This window comes from Oncorhynchus gorbuscha, linkage group LG20, assembly GCF_021184085.1.
Source record: "Oncorhynchus gorbuscha isolate QuinsamMale2020 ecotype Even-year linkage group LG20, OgorEven_v1.0, whole genome shotgun sequence".
Taxonomy (NCBI): domain Eukaryota; kingdom Metazoa; phylum Chordata; class Actinopteri; order Salmoniformes; family Salmonidae; genus Oncorhynchus; species Oncorhynchus gorbuscha.
Genome location: NC_060192.1, coordinates 25,791,373 through 25,808,897, shown reverse-complemented (window position 1 = coordinate 25,808,897; position 17,525 = coordinate 25,791,373). Strand labels below are relative to the sequence as shown.

The window sequence follows — 17,525 nt, the reverse complement described above, 5'->3', positions numbered from 1 at the left end:
CTCTACAGACTAGAGGATTTTTGTTATTCCCTGTTTGGACTTAAATAAACTCTGTTTCTGTTAAGTCGCTTTTGGGTCCTCTTTCACCTGCATGACAGAAGGAACCGACCAAGGAATGGACCCAGCGACTTCAGACGCTCGTTACACTGCCGTCGAGATCCAGGAGCCATGCTCGGCAGACACGAGCAGGAATTGTCTGCTGCTCGCCATGCCGTGGAGAACCTGGCCGCTCAGGTTTCCGACCTCTCTGGACAGTTCCAGAGTCTACGTCTCGTGCCACCTGTTACTTCCTGGCCTGCCGAGCCTCCAGAACCTAGGGTTAATAACCCACCTTGCTACTCCGGGCAGCCCACTGAGTGCCGCTCCTTTCTCACGCAGTGTGAGATTGTGTTCTCTCTCCAACCCAACACATACTCTAGAGAGAGAGCTCGGGTTGCTTACGTCATTTCACTCCTTACTGGCCGGGCTCGAGAATGGGGCACAGCTATCTGGGAGGCAAGGGCTGATTGCTCTAACAAGTTCCAGAACTTTAAAGAGGAGATGATTCGGGTTTTTGACCGTTCAGTTTTTGGTGGGGAGGCTTCTAGGGTCCTGGCTTCCTTATGCCAAGGTGAACGGTCCATAACGGATTATTCTATTGAGTTTCGCACTCTTGCTGCCTCTAGTGAGTGGAACGAGCCGGCGCTGCTCGCTCGTTTTCTGGAGGGACTCCACGCAGTGGTTAAGGATGAGATTCTCTCCCGGGAGGTTCCTTCAGATGTGGACTCTTTGATTGCTCTCGCCATCCGCATAGAACGACGGGTAGATCTTCGTCACCGGGCTCGTGGAAGAGAGCTCGCATCAACGGTGTTTCCCTGCTCCGCATCGCAACCATCTCCCTCCTCTGGCTTTGAGACTGAGCCCATGCAGCTGGGAGGGATTCGCATCTCGAATAAGGAGAGGGAACGGAGGATCACCAACCGCCTGTGCCTCTATTGCGGAGTTGCTGGACATTTTGTTAATTCATGTCCAGTAAAAGCCAGAGCTCATCTGTAAGCGGAGGGCTACAGGTGAGCGCAACTACTCAAGTCTCTCCATCAAAGTCCTGTACTACTTTGTCGGTCCACCTACGCTGGACCGGTTCGGGTGCTACATGTAGTGCCTTGATAGACTCTGGGGCTGAGGGTTGTTTCATGGACGAAGCATGGGTTCGGAAACATGACATTCCTTTCAGAGAGTTAGAGAAGCCTACGCCCATGTTCGCCTTAGATGGTAGTCATCTTCCCAGTATCAGATTTGAGACACTACCTTTAACCCTCACAGTATCTGGTAACCACAGTGAGACTATTTCTTTTTGATTTTCCGTTCACCGTTTACACCTGTTGTTTTGGGTCATCCCTGGCTAGTATGTCATAATCCTTCTATTAATTGGTCTAGTAATTCTATCCTATCCTGGAACGTTTCTTGTCATGTGAAGTGTTTAATGTCTGCCATCCCTCCCGTTTCTTCTGTCCCTACTTCTCAGGAGGAACCTGGCGATTTGACAGGAGTGCCGGAGGAATATCATGATCTGCGCACGGTCTTCAGTCGGTCCCGAGCCAACTCCCTTCCTCCTCACCGGTCGTATGATTGTAGTATTGATCTCCTTCCGGGGACCACTCCTCCTCGAGGTAGACTATACTCTCTGTCGGCTCCCGAACGTAAGGCTCTCGAGGATTATTTGTCTGTGTCTCTTGACGCCGGTACCATAGTGCCTTCTTCTTCTCCGGCCGGGGCGGGGTTCTTTTTTGTTAAGAAGAAGGACGGTACTCTGCGCCCTGCGTGGATTATCGAGGGCTGAATGACATAACGGTTAAGAATCGTTATCCGCTTCCCCTTATGTCATCAGCCTTCGAGATTCTGCAGGGAGCCAGGTGCTTTACTAAGTTGGACCTTCGTAACGCTTACCATCTCGTGCGCATCAGAGAGGGGGACGAGTGGAAAACGGCGTTTAACACTCCGTTAGGGCATTTTGAGTACCGGGTTCTGCCGTTCGGTCTCGCCAATGCGCCAGCTGTTTTTCAGGCATTAGTTAATGATGTTCTGAGAGACATGCTGAACATTTTTGTTTTTGTCTATCTTGACGATATCCTGATTTTTTCTCCGTCACTCGAGATTCATGTTCAGCACGTTCGACGTGTTCTACAGCGCCTTTTAGAGAATTGTCTCTACGTAAAGGCTGAGAAGTGCTCTTTTCATGTCTCCTCCGTTACTTTTCTCGGTTCCGTTATTTCCGCTGAAGGCATTCAGATGGATTCCGCTAAGGTCCAAGCTGTCAGTGATTGGCCCGTTCCAAGGTCACGTGTCGAGTTGCAGCGCTTTTTAGGTTTCGCTAATTTCTATCGGCGTTTCATTCGTAATTTCGGTCAAGTTGCTGCCCCTCTCACAGCTCTTACTTCTGTCAAGACGTGTTTTAAGTGGTCCGGTTCCGCCCAGGAGCTTTTGATCTTCTAAAAGAACGTTTTACGTCCGCTCCTATCCTCGTTACTCCTGACGTCACTAGACAATTCATTGTCGAGGTTGACGCTTCAGAGGTAGGCGTGGGAGCCATTCTATCCCAGCGCTTCCAGTCTGACGATAAGGTTCATCCTTGCGCTTATTTTTCTCATCGCCTGTCGCCATCTGAGCGCAACTATGATGTGGGTAACCGTGAACTGCTCGCCATCCGCTTAGCCCTAGGCGAATGGCGACAGTGGTTGGAGGGGGCGACCGTTCCTTTTGTCGTTTGGACAGACCATAAGAACCTTGAGTACATCCGTTCTGCCAAACGACTTAATGCCCGTCAAGCTCGTTGGGCGTTGTTTTTCGCTCGTTTCGAGTTTGTGATTTCTTACCGTCCGGGTAGCAAGAACACCAAGCCTGATGCCTTATCCCGTCTGTTTAGTTCTTCTGTGGCTTCTACTGATCCCGAGGGGATTCTTCCTTATGGGCGTGTTGTCGGGTTAACAGTCTGGGGAATTGAAAGACAGGTTAAGCAAGCACTCACGCACACTGCGTCGCGCGCGCTTGTCCTAGTAACCTCCTTTTCGTTCCTGTTTCCACTCGTCTGGCTGTTCTTCAGTGGGCTCACTCTGCCAAGTTAGCTGGTCATCCCGGTGTTCGAGGCATTCTTGCGTCTATTCGCCAGCGCTTTTGGTGGCCGACTCAGGAGCGTGACACGCGCCGTTTCGTGGCTGCTTGTTCGGACTGCGCGCAGACTAAGTCGGGTAACTCTCCTCCTGCCGGTCGTCTCAGACCGCTCCCATTCCTTCTCGACCATGGTCTCACATTGCCTTAGACTTCATTACCGGTCTGCCTTTGTCTGCGGGGAAGACTGTGATTCTGACGGTTGTCGATAGGTTCTCTAAGGCGGCACATTTCATTCCCTCGCTAAACTTCCTTCCGCTAAGGAGACGGCACAAATCATTATTGAGAATGTATTCAGAATTCATGGCCTCCCGTTAGACGCCGTTTCAGACAGAGGCCCGCAATTCACGTCACAGTTTTGGAGGGAGTTCTGTCGTTTGATTGGTGCGTCCGTCAGTCTCTCTTCCGGGTTTCATCCCCAGTCTAACGGTCAAGCAGAGAGGGCCAATCAGACGATTGGTCGCATACTACGCAGCCTTTCTTTCAGAAACCCTGCGTCTTGGGCAGAACAGCTCCCCTGGGCAGAATACGCTCACAATTCGCTTCCTTCGTCTGCTACCGGGTTATCTCCGTTTCAGAGTAGTCTGGGTTACCAGCCTCCTCTGTTCTCATCCCAGCTTGCCGAGTCCAGCGTTCCCTCCGCTCAAGCGTTTGTCCAACGTTGTGAGCGCACCTGGAGGAGGGTGAGGTCTGCACTTTGCCGTTACAGGGCACAGACGGTGAGAGCCGCCAATAAACGCAGGATTAAGAGTCCAAGGTATTGTTGCGGCCAGAGAGTGTGGCTTTCCACTCGCAACCTTCCTCTTACGACAGCTTCTCGTAAGTTGACTCCGCGGTTCATTGGTCCGTTCCGTGTCTCCCAGGTCGTCAATCCTGTCGCTGTGCGACTGCTTCTTCCGCGACATCTTCGTCGCGTCCATCCTGTCTTCCATGTCTCCTGTGTTAAGCCCTTTCTTCGCACCCCCGTTCGTCTTCCCTCCCCCCTCCCGTCCTTGTCGAGAGCGCACCTATTTACAAGGTACATAAGATCATGGACATGCGTTCGGGGACGGGGTCACCAATACTTAGTGGATTGGGAGGGTTACGGTCCTGAGGAGAGGAGTTGGGTTCCGTCTCGGGACGTGCTGGACCGTTCACTCATCGATGATTTCCTCCGTTGCCGCCAGGATTCCTCCTCGAGTGCGCCAGGAGGCGCTCGGTGAGTGGGGGGTACTGTCATGTTTGTCATTTATTATCATGTCTTGTCCCTGTGCTCCCCATTCTATTCGTTTCCCTCTGCTGGTCTTATTTGGTTCTTTCCCTCCTTCTATCCCTCTCTCTCCCCCTCCCTCTCTCACTCTCTCGCTCTCTCTTCTCTCTATCGTTCCGTTCCTGCTCCCAGCTGTTCCTATTCCCCTAATCATCATTTAGTCTTCCCACACCTGTTCCCGATCCTTTCCCCTGATTAGAGTCCCTATTTATTCCTTTGTGTTCCGTTCCTGTCCCGTCGGTTCCTTGTTTAGTATTCACCATGCTGTGATTGCGTTTCGCCCTGTCCTGTCGTGTTTTTGCTGTGATTGTGTATCGCCCTGTCCTGTCGTGTTTTTTGCCTTCATCAGATGCTGCGTGTGAGCAGGTGTCTCTGTCAACTACGGCCTGCGCCTACCCGAAGCGACCTGCAGTCTGTGGCCGCTTCTCCAGTTATTCCCCTCTACAGACTAGAGGATTTTTGTTATTCCCTGTTTGGACTTAAATAAACTCTGTTTCTGTTAAGTCGCTTTTGGGTCCTCTTTCACCTGCATGACACCTTCCATTTCAATATTATCGCTTGCACAGTGCTCCTTGGGATGTTTAAAGCTTGGGAAATCTTTTTGTATCCATATCCGGCTTTAAACTTCTTCACAACAGTATCTCGGACCTGCCTGGTGTGTTCCTTGTTCTTCATGATGCTCTCTGCGCTTTTAACGGACCTCTGAGACTATCACAGTGCAGGTGCATTTATACGGAGACTTGATTACACACAGGTGGATTGTATTTATCATCATTAGTCATTTAGGTCAACATTGGATCATTCAGAGATCCCCACTGAACTTCTGGAGAGAGTTTGCTGCACTGAAAGTAAAGTCGCAAAGTTCAAGGGGGCCGAATGCTTTCGCAAGGCACTGTATATATTTTAAATGGATTAGTGTACTTGGAATCGTTTTTTGCTACTGTCACTCTGTTCTTGCTTCTCAGTTAGAGCATGGTGGTGGTTGGGAGTGAAGTTGAAATGGACATGCAGACGCGAGGCGAGGCAGAGCCAGAGCCAGCCTGTATCATCTGTTGAGACCATAAGCCACCCACTCCTCCTGCTCACGCTCCCTCCCTCCTCTCTCTGTTGGAATTATGTGTACATCGTCACATACCCTGGCTGGTATCACAGTTTAGAGATACAATAGGCTTTTCTTTTTATTGCTGTTATTGTTTGTGTATTGTTGTATTTTACATGTGTGTGACTGTCCTTGTCTATCAGTGGTTTGTTGCTTGTCATGTTTTGTGTTTTTTGTGGACCTTAGGAAGAGTAGCTGCTGCTTCTGCAAAAGCTAATGCGGATCCTAATAAGCAAACAAATTAATACAAATAGCACAGGAAATGACCTCTCCACCTGCATACACGTTTATATTTGCCTTTGTTTATGTAAGTGTGGGGAGGACTGAATTTGTATTCAGGCCAATATTCTAGCGTGCAATATAATGAGTTAGCTTTGTGTATCACTTCAAATTGAAGACGCCCTCTCTCTTTTTTCTCTTCCTGCCTCTCGGCCTCCCTTCCTTGTCACACTCTCCTCTCCTCTCCTGCACTTGTCCTGCATGAACAATGAGGCAGCTGATTGAGTCACAATTTATTCCCTCTCTCTCTCTCTCTCTCTCTCTCTCTCTCTCTCTCTCTCTCTCTCTCTCTCTCTCTCTCTCTCTCTCTCTCTCTCTCTCTCTCTCTCTCTCACTCCCTCTCCCACACACACACATACACAAGCCCTTCTACTCCCTCTGTTGCGTCCCTGTTTCACAATCTCTCTCTCTCTCTCTCTCTCTCTCTCTCTCTCTCTCTCTCTCTCTCTCTCTCTCTCTCTCTCTCTCTCTCTCCTCCTCTCTCTCTCTCTCTCCTCTCTCTCTCTCTCTTCTCTCTCTCTCTCTCTCTCTCTCTCTCTCTCTCTCTCTCTCTCTCTCTCTCTCTCTCTCTCTCTCCTCTCCCACACACACACATACACAAGCCCTTCTACTCCCTCTGTTGCGTCCCTGTTTCACAATCTCTCTCTCTCTCTCTCTCTCCCTCTCTCTCTCTCTCTCTCTCTCTCTCTCTCTCTCTCTCTCTCTCTCTCTCTCTCTCTCTCTCTCTCTCTCTCTCTCTCTCTCTCTCTCTCTCTCTCTCTCACTCCCTCTCCCACACACACACATACACAAGCCCTTCTACTCCCTCTGTTGCGTCCCCGTTTCACAATCTCTCTCTCTCTCTCTCTCCTCTCTCTCTCTCTCTCTCTCTCTCTCTCTCTCTCTCTCTCTCTCTCTCTCTCTCTCTCTCTCTCCCTCTCTCTCTCTCTCTCTCTTCCTCTCTCTCTTCTCTCTCTCTCTCTCTCTCTCTCTCTCTCTCTCTCTCTCTCTCTTCCCCCTTCTCTCTCTCTCTCCCTCTCTCTCTCTTTATCTCTCTTCCCCCTTCTCTCTCTCTCTCTCCCTCTCTCTCTCTCTCTTCCTCTCTCTCTCTCTTCCCCTTCTCTCTCTCTCTCTCTCTCTCTCTCTCTCTCTCTCTCTCTCTCTCTCTCTCTCTCTCTCTCTCTCTCTCTCTCTCTCTCTCTCTCTCTCTCTCTCTCTCTCTCTCTCTCTCCTCTCTCTCTCTCTCTCTCTCTCTCTCTCTCTCTCTCTTCCTCTCTCTCTCTCTTCCCCTCTCTCTCTCTCTCTCTCTCTCTCTCTCTCTCTCTCTCTCTTCCTCTCTCTCTCTTCCCCCTTCTATCTCTCTCTCTCTCTCTCTCCCACACACACACATACAAGCTCTTCCACTCCCTCTGTTGCTTCCCTGTTTCACAACCTCTCTCTCTTCCCCCTCCATCCTCTCCCTACACTTACATGTATTTATTTATTTCAAAACATTTCATAATCTTTCCTTCTCTCTTAGTCTTCTTAGTAAGTCTCTCTTTCCCCTCTTCCTTTGATTCGTCCATGTCATCTGTCTCTCTTCCTCTCTCTGCATATTTCTCTGCATCTTTTGGTCTGTGAGCAGTGCACTACTCGCTCCTCTCTTCCTCGCTCTCTTTTTCTCTCTCACTTTTTCTCATTCTCTCTCTCTTTGGTCTACAGCAGTGATTCTTTAATCCCTTCTAACACTATCTCTTTCTCCTTCAGCTGATGAAAACCTAAAAGAGTAAGAACATGGAAACCCTCCCTATGACAAACCCTCCCAGTAAACAAACGCTGGATAATAACCTTCAGAATCTCGTACAGTCCTGTATACTAATTGTTATCGCACCAGTGAGGAAATCACAACACAATTCATCCTTCTGTTAGCCGACTACAGGAAGATTTTCTATATAAATGTGTATACATGTGAATAAAAACAAACCTTGTGTTGTAAAAGATACAGATCTGAAGCTGTGAGTCTGTCTCCTCTGGAGTTGTGAGTCTGTCTCCTCTGAAGCTGTGAGTCTGTCTCCTCTGGAGCTGTGAGTCTGTCTCCTCTGGAGTTGTGAGTCTGTCTCCTCTGGAGTTGTGAGTCTGTCTCCTCTGGAGTTGTGAGTCTGTCTCCTCTGGACTTGTGAGTCTGTCTCCTCTGGAGTTGTGAGTCTGTCTCCTCTGGAGTTGTGAGTCTGTCTCCTCTGGAGTTGTGAGTCTGTCTCCTCTGGAGCTGTGAGTCTGTCTCCTCTGGAGCGTGTGGGTCCTGCAGTGTGTGGCTCCTGGAAAGTGTAGGTCCTGGAGCGTGTGGGTCCTGGAGCGTGTGGGTCCTGCAGAGTGTGGGTCCTGGAAAGTGTAGGTCCTGAAGCGTGTGGGTCCTGGAGTTTGTGGGTCCTGCAGCGTGTGGGTCCTGGAAAGTGTAGGTCCTGGAGCGTGTGGGTCCTGGAGCGTGTGGGTTCTGGAGCGTGTGTGTCCTGCAGCGTGTGGGTCCTGGAAAGTGTAGGTCCTGGAACGTGTGGGTCCTGGAGCGTGTGGGTTCTGGAGTGTGTGGCTCCTGGAAAGTATAGGTCCTGCAGCGTGTGGGTCCTGGAGCGTGTGGGTTCTGGAGTGTGTGGGTCCTGGAGCGTGTGGGTCCTGGAGCGTGTGGGTCCTGGAGCGTGTGGGTCCTGGAGCGTGTGGGTTCTGGAGCGTGTGGGTTCTGGAGTGTGTGGGTTCTGGAGTGTGTGGGTCCTGGAGCGTGTGGGTCCTGGAGCGTGTGGGTCCTGCAGTGTGTGGGTCCTGGAGCGTGTGGGTTCTGGAGTGTGTGGGTCCTGGAGCGTGTGGGTCCTGGAGCGTGTGGGTTCTGGAGTGTGTGGCTCATGGAAAGTGTAGGTCCTGTAGCGTGTGGGTCCTGCGGCGTGTGGGTCCTGGAGCGTGTGGGTTCTGGAGTGTGTGGGTCCAGGAGCGTGTGGGTTCTGGAGTGTGTGGGTCCTGGAGCATGTGGGTTCTGGAGCGTGTGGGTTCTGGAGTGTGTGGGTTCTGGAGCGTGTGGGCTCTGGAGTGTGTGGGTCCTGGAGCTTTTGGGTTCTGGAGTGTGTGGGTCCTGGAGCGTGTGGGTCCTGCAGCGTGTGGGTTCTGGAGCGTGTGGGTCCTGGAGCGTGTGGGTTCTGGAGCGTGTGGGTTCTGGAGTGTGTGGGTTCTGGAGCGTGTGGGTTCTGAGCGTATGGGTTCTGGAGCGTGTGGGTCCTGGAGCGTGTGGGTCTTGGTGCAGTGGATGAAAAGAACAGTTCACCTCAAGGATTCAGACCGCCACACTTGCAGGCAGCCCTACTGTACACTTGCCTTAGGCCTTGGTGTGGGCTTGAATTTTCCCATTTAAAAAATCACTGAGTAAATGCTGCTGGCTGTGTGAGTACCAGGGTATACTCTATCCCAGAAGAGCCCTCGCGTTGATTCCCGGAATGTCTGATCTCAAAGCCATATCCAGATCGGAACTGAGACTCCACATTCTCAGCTGAGTCCACATCATCTTGTCCATTTCCCTCTCAAAGCTGGGCGGAAGGGGCTGGAATATATTTAGGAGACTTATATTTATTTTTGACTGATCTAAAAAGAGAAGAAGTGGGTTGCTATATCAGGGTTTAGCCTCGGGTAAGATCCTGTTGCCCCATTCTATACCTCAGTTCCTTTACCAAAAATGAATCCCACCAAGTACTTTAATCTTCTACGAAGACAGAAATGTGTTCTTGAATTAACAGCATTGGGAGCATTAAACCCTGGCCGTGTCAACCAGTGGACTTGATATTCTAAAAACAAACTGAGGCCCAATCACCAGACATGATCCTCAGTCTACTTCAAAGACGTGAGATCTTCAGCCTCGTCTTGTTCTGACATCAGTAGAGACAGCTCCCTCTCTGTGCTGATCAGAGTGGCTGAAATCTCTCTCCAGTCACACCTGTGGTTTGGTACTATGCGGAAGCGTCAGTCTCTGACAGTCTGTGAAGGAAACAGACACAGGCATATGTGAGCGCTGTACCAATAATAAAGTACAATCCTAGTATAAAATAAAAATACATTTAATTTATATGGCGCCTTTCATTACAGTCTTATCTCAAAGCTCTACATAGGCAAAAATACAAAATAATGATCAAAAATAAAATAAAAATGAATATACTATAAATACATCATACATTTAGAATGAAGACAGACAATGTCATCCAATCATGGTCAAAATGCTGCTAGAACTTGAGAAGGGGTCACAGGTTAGAATTTGTATTGTGACAAAATGACGTGTTACGGTGATTAATGAATGGTGAAAAGCGCAATAAGATACTGCATTAATCGGAATAAATGCTAGAGAATCATTTGACCATCTATCCCTCCATTCATTGATCATTGGTTGTACTTACAGTGTGAACCCTTCCAGGTGTCGGTTATAACACTCAGTAATAACACCACACGGAGCTCTGGAGGAAGCTATTGGTGTGAGAGCAGAAACAGTCTTGATGCAAGAACTATTTAAATCTTTTCACATAGGTTTGGTCCTTTATCATTCCGAGATTTAGCAGAAGTAAATGCACGTAAATGCCCTTTATGCACCTTTTAATACGGTGAACAGCATTTAGCCAACGCTCCTATGGGTAATGGGTCATGTCAAGCGGGAAACGATGAGCACATTGGAGAATTATCATTTAAATGTATTCAGAATGCAGACCCATGTCTCACATTGGACTGCAATGATGTGTGAGAAACACCTGAGATAACACCCTTTCTAAGGGAAGCATGAAAGAAACTTGAACAACATTCACATATTTGTGTGTGAATAAAACTGCATTTATGTAGGGCTACAGCTGTGTGTGTGTGTGTGTGTGTGTGTGTGTGTGTGTGTGTGTGTGTGTGTGTGTGTGTGTGTGTGTGTGTGTGTGTGTGTGTGTGTGTGTGTGTGTGTGTGTGTGTGTGTGTGTGTGTGTGTGTGTGTGTGTGTGTGTGTGTGTGTGTGTGTGTGTGTGTGTGTGTGTGTGTGTGTGTGTGTGTGTGACTCAAGAGTGCACGACTCAAGAGTGTGTGTGATCCTTGCTCTAGCAGTTGAACTATTCTGCACACACCACCGCCTCATCTCTGACTCTCAATTGATCATTTAGTGAGGGATGGAAGGGAGAAGGAGGTGGCGTGAGAGAGAGAGAAGGAGTGACAGAGGGAGTGACAGAGGGAGAGAGAGAGGGAGTGACAGAGGGAGAGAGAGAGAGCGAGAGAGAGGGAGTGACAGAGGGAGAGAGAGGGAGTGACAGATGGAGAGAGAGGGAGAGAGAGAGGGAGTGAGAGATGGAGTGACAGAGGGAGAGAGAGAGGAAGTGACAGATGGAGAGAGAGGGAGAGAGAGAGGGAGTGAGAGATGGAGTGAGAGAGAGAGGGAGAGAGAGGGAGCAGGAAAGGGAAAGGGAGATGACAGGGAAGAGAGGAGGGGGTCATGAACTCATTGGAGAATAAGTTGGAGGCAGGAATTGCTGTCAGCTTGAGCAATGGTTCACCTAATTGGAGACTGAGGTCAACCAGGGACAGGGAAGGGGCACTGGTCAATTCTGAGGAGAACCCAACGCTGCTCAAACACAATCTTTAACATGTCCGGCTGTGTGTGAAGGGGGATTATCAATGTGATTTTGTGGAAGATTGCTTTGGTATTTGTTGAGTATATGTGCTCTAAATGTGTGATGGAGATGCTGTGAATGCTTACATATGTTTTATATGTGGGGCTTCTGCATCTTGTGTACAGTATGTGATTGTGAATTCATGTGAATGTGATAATGTTGTGATTGTCTGAATTAGTCAGTCCAGAGTCATATACTGTATATCTAGAACCTCAAAGGATTCATTAGCTGTCCCAACACGAGAATCCGTTGAAGAACCCTTTTTGGTTCCATGTAGAACTCTTTTGGGTTCCAGGTAGAACTCTTTCCACACAGGGTTCTACCAGGAACCCAAAAGGCTTCTCCTATGGGGCAGCCGAAGAACCCTTTCAGAACCCTTTTTTCTAAGAGTGTAGAGAGATCAGCCAGGTGTTAGAATGGCTGCCATGTTAGAGCCTCTATTATCAAAATGTTTGTAATGTAACAATATGAAAGCACCTCTGACAGTTCCCTATGAAAGGACCAACGATGTATATAAACCCTGGATTGCTGATGCTATGTATTGGCCATTGAGGCTTTGAAGCCACCGATCGGCCATATTGGCCCACCCTAGTAGGAGCAGTCCTCCATAGGAATGAATTGAATTATACAGTACTTCAATTAAATGTTTCAAGCACAAAATGACATGTTACAGTTTGTAGTAGGGACAGTAACATTAGTAATCTCAAAAAATGAGACTTTCAGGGAAATGTTGTTCTATATATTTTCCTCTGTTTTTTTATGTTTAGCTCACATATAATTTAAAACACAAAAATATACAGTTTAAGGGAAATGTTGTTCTATATTTTTTCATCTGTTTTTTAAAAATGTTTAGCTAACATAATATAATTTCAAAGTAGGCATTAAGATATCTGTTCTATAGTAAATGTGACCAAAAATGAAAGTAGAATAATAAATGCATTTCTATTGCTTCCAAAATATTTTGTACAATGCTGAGGAAGATTTCAACACAGCGGCCACTATCAGTCGTCTCGTGTACAAATAAATCATCGTAAAGGAGCCGCTGTAAACAAACAAAACAGAGCAGCGAATTGAACAGATTATTCATTAATTGGCATCGGGAGAATGTGTATCCAAGTCTGTACTGTGTGGTTGTGTCAACAAATTGCATATCCGCTTTCACTGGACATCAACATAGGTTTTGGAAACTACCGGAAATAAACAGCACAACGCAGAAGTGTCAATTATCACTTCGCAACCGTGATGGAGGAGAAAGGGGCTCTCTCGAAACATTCAGACAGAAACCTCATTGGCCCAACTCTCTCTATATGGTTTGAAGGATGTGGATGATGTGTGGGTGATGTGTGGATGATGTGTGGGTGATGTGTGGGTGATGTGTGGATGATGTGTGGGTGATGTGTGGATGATGTGTGGATGATGTGTGGGTGATGTGTGGGTGATGTGTGGATGATGTGTGGGTGATGTGTGGATGATGTGTGGGTGATGTGTGGATGATGTGTGGGTACTGTATGCAGAACAGCCACCCAGAGACAGCTAGTCGTCAACTGTCAGCAGTAAAATGTGAAGATGTGCCGGTTTTATTACTCAGTGTTTAATAGCTTATTCTATTATTAAAATTCCATTATAAACTGGGTAGTTCCAGCCCCGAATGCTGATTGGCTGACATTCGGGGTATACAGGTATGACAAAACATTTATTTTTACTGCTCTAATTACGTTTATAATAGCAGTAAGGCACCTCAGGGGTTTGTGGTATATGGCCAATATACCATGTTGCGTTGTGCCTAAGAACAGCCCTTAGCCGTGGTATGTTGGCTATATACCACACCCCCTCGGGCCTTATTGCTTAATTGAAGCATCACAGCCCTCTCTTCCCTTCTGTCTGTCTTTCTCTTCCACTCTCTCCTTCCTGCCTATATTATTCCCAAGGGGTATTACAGAAGAGTAAAATCCTTTATGTGTCGAGTACATAAATTGACAATACAATACAGTGTGCGTCGATTTTGTGTGTGTGTGTGTGTGTCCGTTTATTAGTCACTCTGATTTAATATGAATCAATGACTGGAGACAGAGGAGGCGCAGTAACCTGAAATTATTGGACACACAGACAATACTCTCACACACAGACAATACTCTCACACACAGACACGCTGCGATGTGACTGGACTTTTAACACTGTGTTACACATTACATCTATTCACTGGCAGTGGAGTACGAGAGAGGGAGAGGGAGAGAGAGAGGGAGAGGGAGAGGGAGAGGGAGAGGGAGAGGGAGAGGGAGAGGGAGAGGGAGAGGGGAGGGAGAGGGAGAGGGAGAGGGAGAGAGAGGGAGAGGGAGAGGGAGAGGGGGAGAGGGGGAGAGGGATGGAGGGTGGGAAGAGAGAGATAAGGAGGGAGGAAGAGAGAGAGAGGGGGGAGGGAGGAAGAGAGAGAGAGAGAGAGAGAGAGAGAGAGAGAGAGAGAGAGAGAGAGAGAGAGGGGGGTGGGAGAGGAAGAGAGAGGGGGGGGAGTGGAGTGGGGGAGGAGACAGAGAGGGATGGGGGAGGAAGAGACAGAGGGGGAGTGAAGTGGGGGAGAGAGAGAGAGATGGAGTGAGGGAGGAAAGAGAGAGGGGGAAGGAGGGAGGAAGAGAGAGAGAGAGAGGGAGGAAGAGAGAGGGGGAGTGGGGAGGGAAGAAGAGAGAAGAGAGAGAGGGGGGTGGAGTGGGGGATTTAATAAAGGATAAATACAGAGTAAAGTGATAAACTAAGTTAGATGAACTGTCATTAAAAGATGGCCTCAGACTTTTCTTCTTTCCTGCTAAAGACAACATTTCCTTCTGATTCCCTGTCTCTCCCCTTTTCTCTGTGTCTGTGAGGCTGGGCTGAATGTGCAGCTGAAGGAGAGTGTTTTCTCTTCCTCCCTCCACTGTAGAGCATCAGTCCTAATAAGAAAGCTTTTAACACAGTTAATTAAGAGACCCATATGCAGTACATATGCAGTACATCTCATTTTACCCTCTCTCATTCTCTCTGTCTCCCGCCCTTTCCACCTCTCTCTAAACTCATTCAGAATCATTATTGCTGACTCCCTTTCTCCTCATCTGTGGATTTCTCTCCATAAAATGATATTTCCATCCCCCTGCTCTGTCTACAGCCCCGGTACCATTTTCAGCCCTTCAGACGGTTCCATCCTCTATTCCCCTCTCCGATCAGTCGCCTCTCTAAACGTTCAACTGGATGATCTTTGACGTGCCTAATTCAGGTAGAGGAGAGAAGAGAGGGGGGAAGGAGAGAGTGGTTGCGGGAGAGATGTGAGGAGCGAAAGAGGTGGGAGAAATATTAAGTGATAAGATAGTGGCAGGAGAGCAGTCTTTGTCGGAAACACAGATATTGGTGCGAACTGAGCCAAGTGGAGTAGCCAGTGAGACTCATGTAAAGACATGAGGGAGGATAGAGGAGGAGGAAGAGAGGAGAAAGAGGGAGTGAAAATAGAGGGACAAGGAATGATGAGGGTGTGGGTTTTGAGGGTCAAGAAGGAAAGACAGGCCATGTTCTAAAGGATGTGAGAATGGAGAGATTGATAGAAGAGGAGAGAAACGGAGGGGGTGATAGAGGGGAGCTGTTTAAACGTTCCTCCTTGTGATGGAGCTCTAATTAACAGTCTCAGGTTCATTATCAGATGATTCATTATTTCACTGGTCATAAAAGAGCTGTGTGTGCATCCCTGGGGGACAAAGACAGGTCAATAAACCTGTCACACACACACACGCACACACACACGATCCATGTACCACGAGCTAATATACTGTACACAGAGAGCAGTGGAGGCTGCTGAGGGGAGGACGGCTCATAATAATGGCTGGAATGGAGCGAATGGAATGGTATCAACCACCTGGAAACCATGATTGATGTATTTGATACCATTCCACCTATTCCGCTCCAGTCATTACCACAAACCCGTCCTCCCCAATTAAGGTGCCACCAACCTCCTGTGACACAGAGGTAAGCCAACCAGTAAGATTTGTGGTTGAAGAGACCATCCCCCTACTAAAAGAATCAGCGTGTGATTGCTTTGCTCCAAGCTTGTGATCAATAAACAATCAAGTTGGCACGAGGACAAGTTATTCTAATCTAATGAGCATGTTTCCTCTATCTTACAGGACAGAGCTGTTTCTGTCTATGATTGGCTATTCACTAGTTGATGAAAAGCACTGCTTGTTTTGACGTTTTCAAGACAGGGTTCAAACACAATGCGGTCAAATCCTAGCTTCTTTACAAAGAGACATTTCTCAAACAAGAATTTTGCTAAGACTGTTTGGGAGGGGTCTGAGTGGGGAAACTGAAAAATAGCCGTTATTGGCAAAGGTTTGGAACTCTCTTTCTTGGTCTATTAACTAATTTACCGGCTGATGATGTCACCAGCACGGTCAAAAATCCCTCCCACCAAAACAGGCTGAAATTTCATGCAGTCTTTTGAAACAGCTCTCACACTAAAAGTGAATTATCCTCATTATTCCAACCTCATAGTGTGTATAGAAAACACAGGAAAATATGTTTTGACTGCACTGGGCCTTTAGCATATCAGCTGCTTTTTCACCCCCTAATAACAGGCATCATCACTTGCCAATGTGCTGAATGATTGCACTCAGCAAAGTAATTAAGCAGTATTCATTAAGAATCCCTAATGCACCTTCCTTCTCAGACGATGGGTTCAGCTCCTGTCATCTCCTTCTGTCACCAGAGGTAAGTCAGAAGATCCACCATTCCCTTTGCATTTACTGGCTCTTATACCTGTGTAGTAACACTGTAATAATACTACAGTCGCTACCATAAACTATCAACATGTTCTTACGTACAAATATATGTAGCTAAGTACATGAGAAAAATATCATCACCAGTCCTACATGTAACCCTATAAGAATACATATGAATAGACAAACCCCATTTGTCCCTATATGATGTGTAGTGGGAGACAAATTGCAGAGTTGCAGGCAAAAATTGTTCATGCCCTCGGCTGAGTTGGATAAATGCCGTCCGCTGAGCTCTACTAATCACTGCAGCCTGTCACACAGCACAGACACGCCCCTTCTCCCCTGAGAGGAGAGATTCTGCTGCCGATCTCAGGGATGCCACACACTGGCACCCCCTTCAACACACACGCACGCACAAACACACACACACACACACACACACACACACACACAGTGTAATTGATGCGATGACTGGAAATAAACAGGCAATTTAAGTGCTAGACACCTCACTGCTCTCTCCCTCCTCTCTGCTCTCTCTCTCTCGCCCTCCTCTCTGCTCGCTCTCTCGCCCTCCTCTCTGCTCTCTCTCGCCCTCCTCTCTGCTCACTCTCTCGCCCTCCTCTCTGCTCTCTCTCGCCCTCCTCTCTGCTCCCTCTCTCCCTCCTCTCTGCTCTCTCTCTCTCGCCCTCCTCTCTACTCACTCTCTCGCCCTCCTCTCTGCTCTCTCTCCCTCCTCTATGCTCTCTCTCTCTCTCCTCTCTGCTCTCTCTCGCCCTCTTCTCTGTCTCCCTATCTCTCCCTCCTCTCAGCTCTATCCCCTCTCTATACATCTCTGCTTCCTCTCTACCTCCCTCCTCTAATGCTGAAGTCACACACACGTGGAGCGAGGGAGGGGACAGGGTCAACACACAGAGAAAAGATTTGGAGGGGGAGACAGAGACGGGGAAGGGATGGAGCAAGAGGGAGAATAGCTGGGAGGGTGGCACTTGAGAAGGGAGGTAAGGGGAGAAGGAGGGAGAGAGAGAGCAGAGAGAAGGGAGAGAAGCTGGGAGGCAGGCACTAGGGGAGGGAGGGAGGGAGGCAGGCAGGCACTAGGGGAGGGAGGGAGGGGGAGGCACTAGGGGGGAGGCAGGCAGGCACTAGGGGGGGAGGGAGGGAGGGAGGCAGGCACTAGGGGAGGGAGGGAGGCAGGCACTAGGGGGGGAGGGAGGGAGGGAGGGAGGGAGGCACTAGGGGAGGGAGGGAGGGAGGGAGGAGGGAGGGAGGGGGAGGGAGGGAGGGAGGGAGGGAGGGAGGGAGGGAGGGAGGGAGGGAGGGGGAGGGAGGGAGGGGGAGGGAGGGAGGGAGGGAGGGAGGGAGGGCGTGCAGAGAACACAGGCTAATCTCATCTGTGACTCATATTTGGATGA

At 48.7% G+C, this 17,525-nt stretch overlaps 1 protein-coding gene across 1 annotated transcript in view; it reads right to left on the bottom strand.

Annotated features, from left to right (window-relative positions):
* The window catches only part of LOC124007529 (leucine-rich repeat transmembrane protein FLRT1-like), a 39,013-nt gene extending 31,166 nt beyond the window's left edge, over positions 1 to 7,847 (bottom strand). The window contains exon 1 of the mRNA XM_046318172.1: positions 7,714 to 7,847. The gene's annotated coding sequence lies outside the window, so the exon portion shown is untranslated. The remainder of the gene's footprint in view (positions 1 to 7,713) is intronic.
* Between the last annotated feature and the right edge of the window lie 9,678 nt (positions 7,848 to 17,525).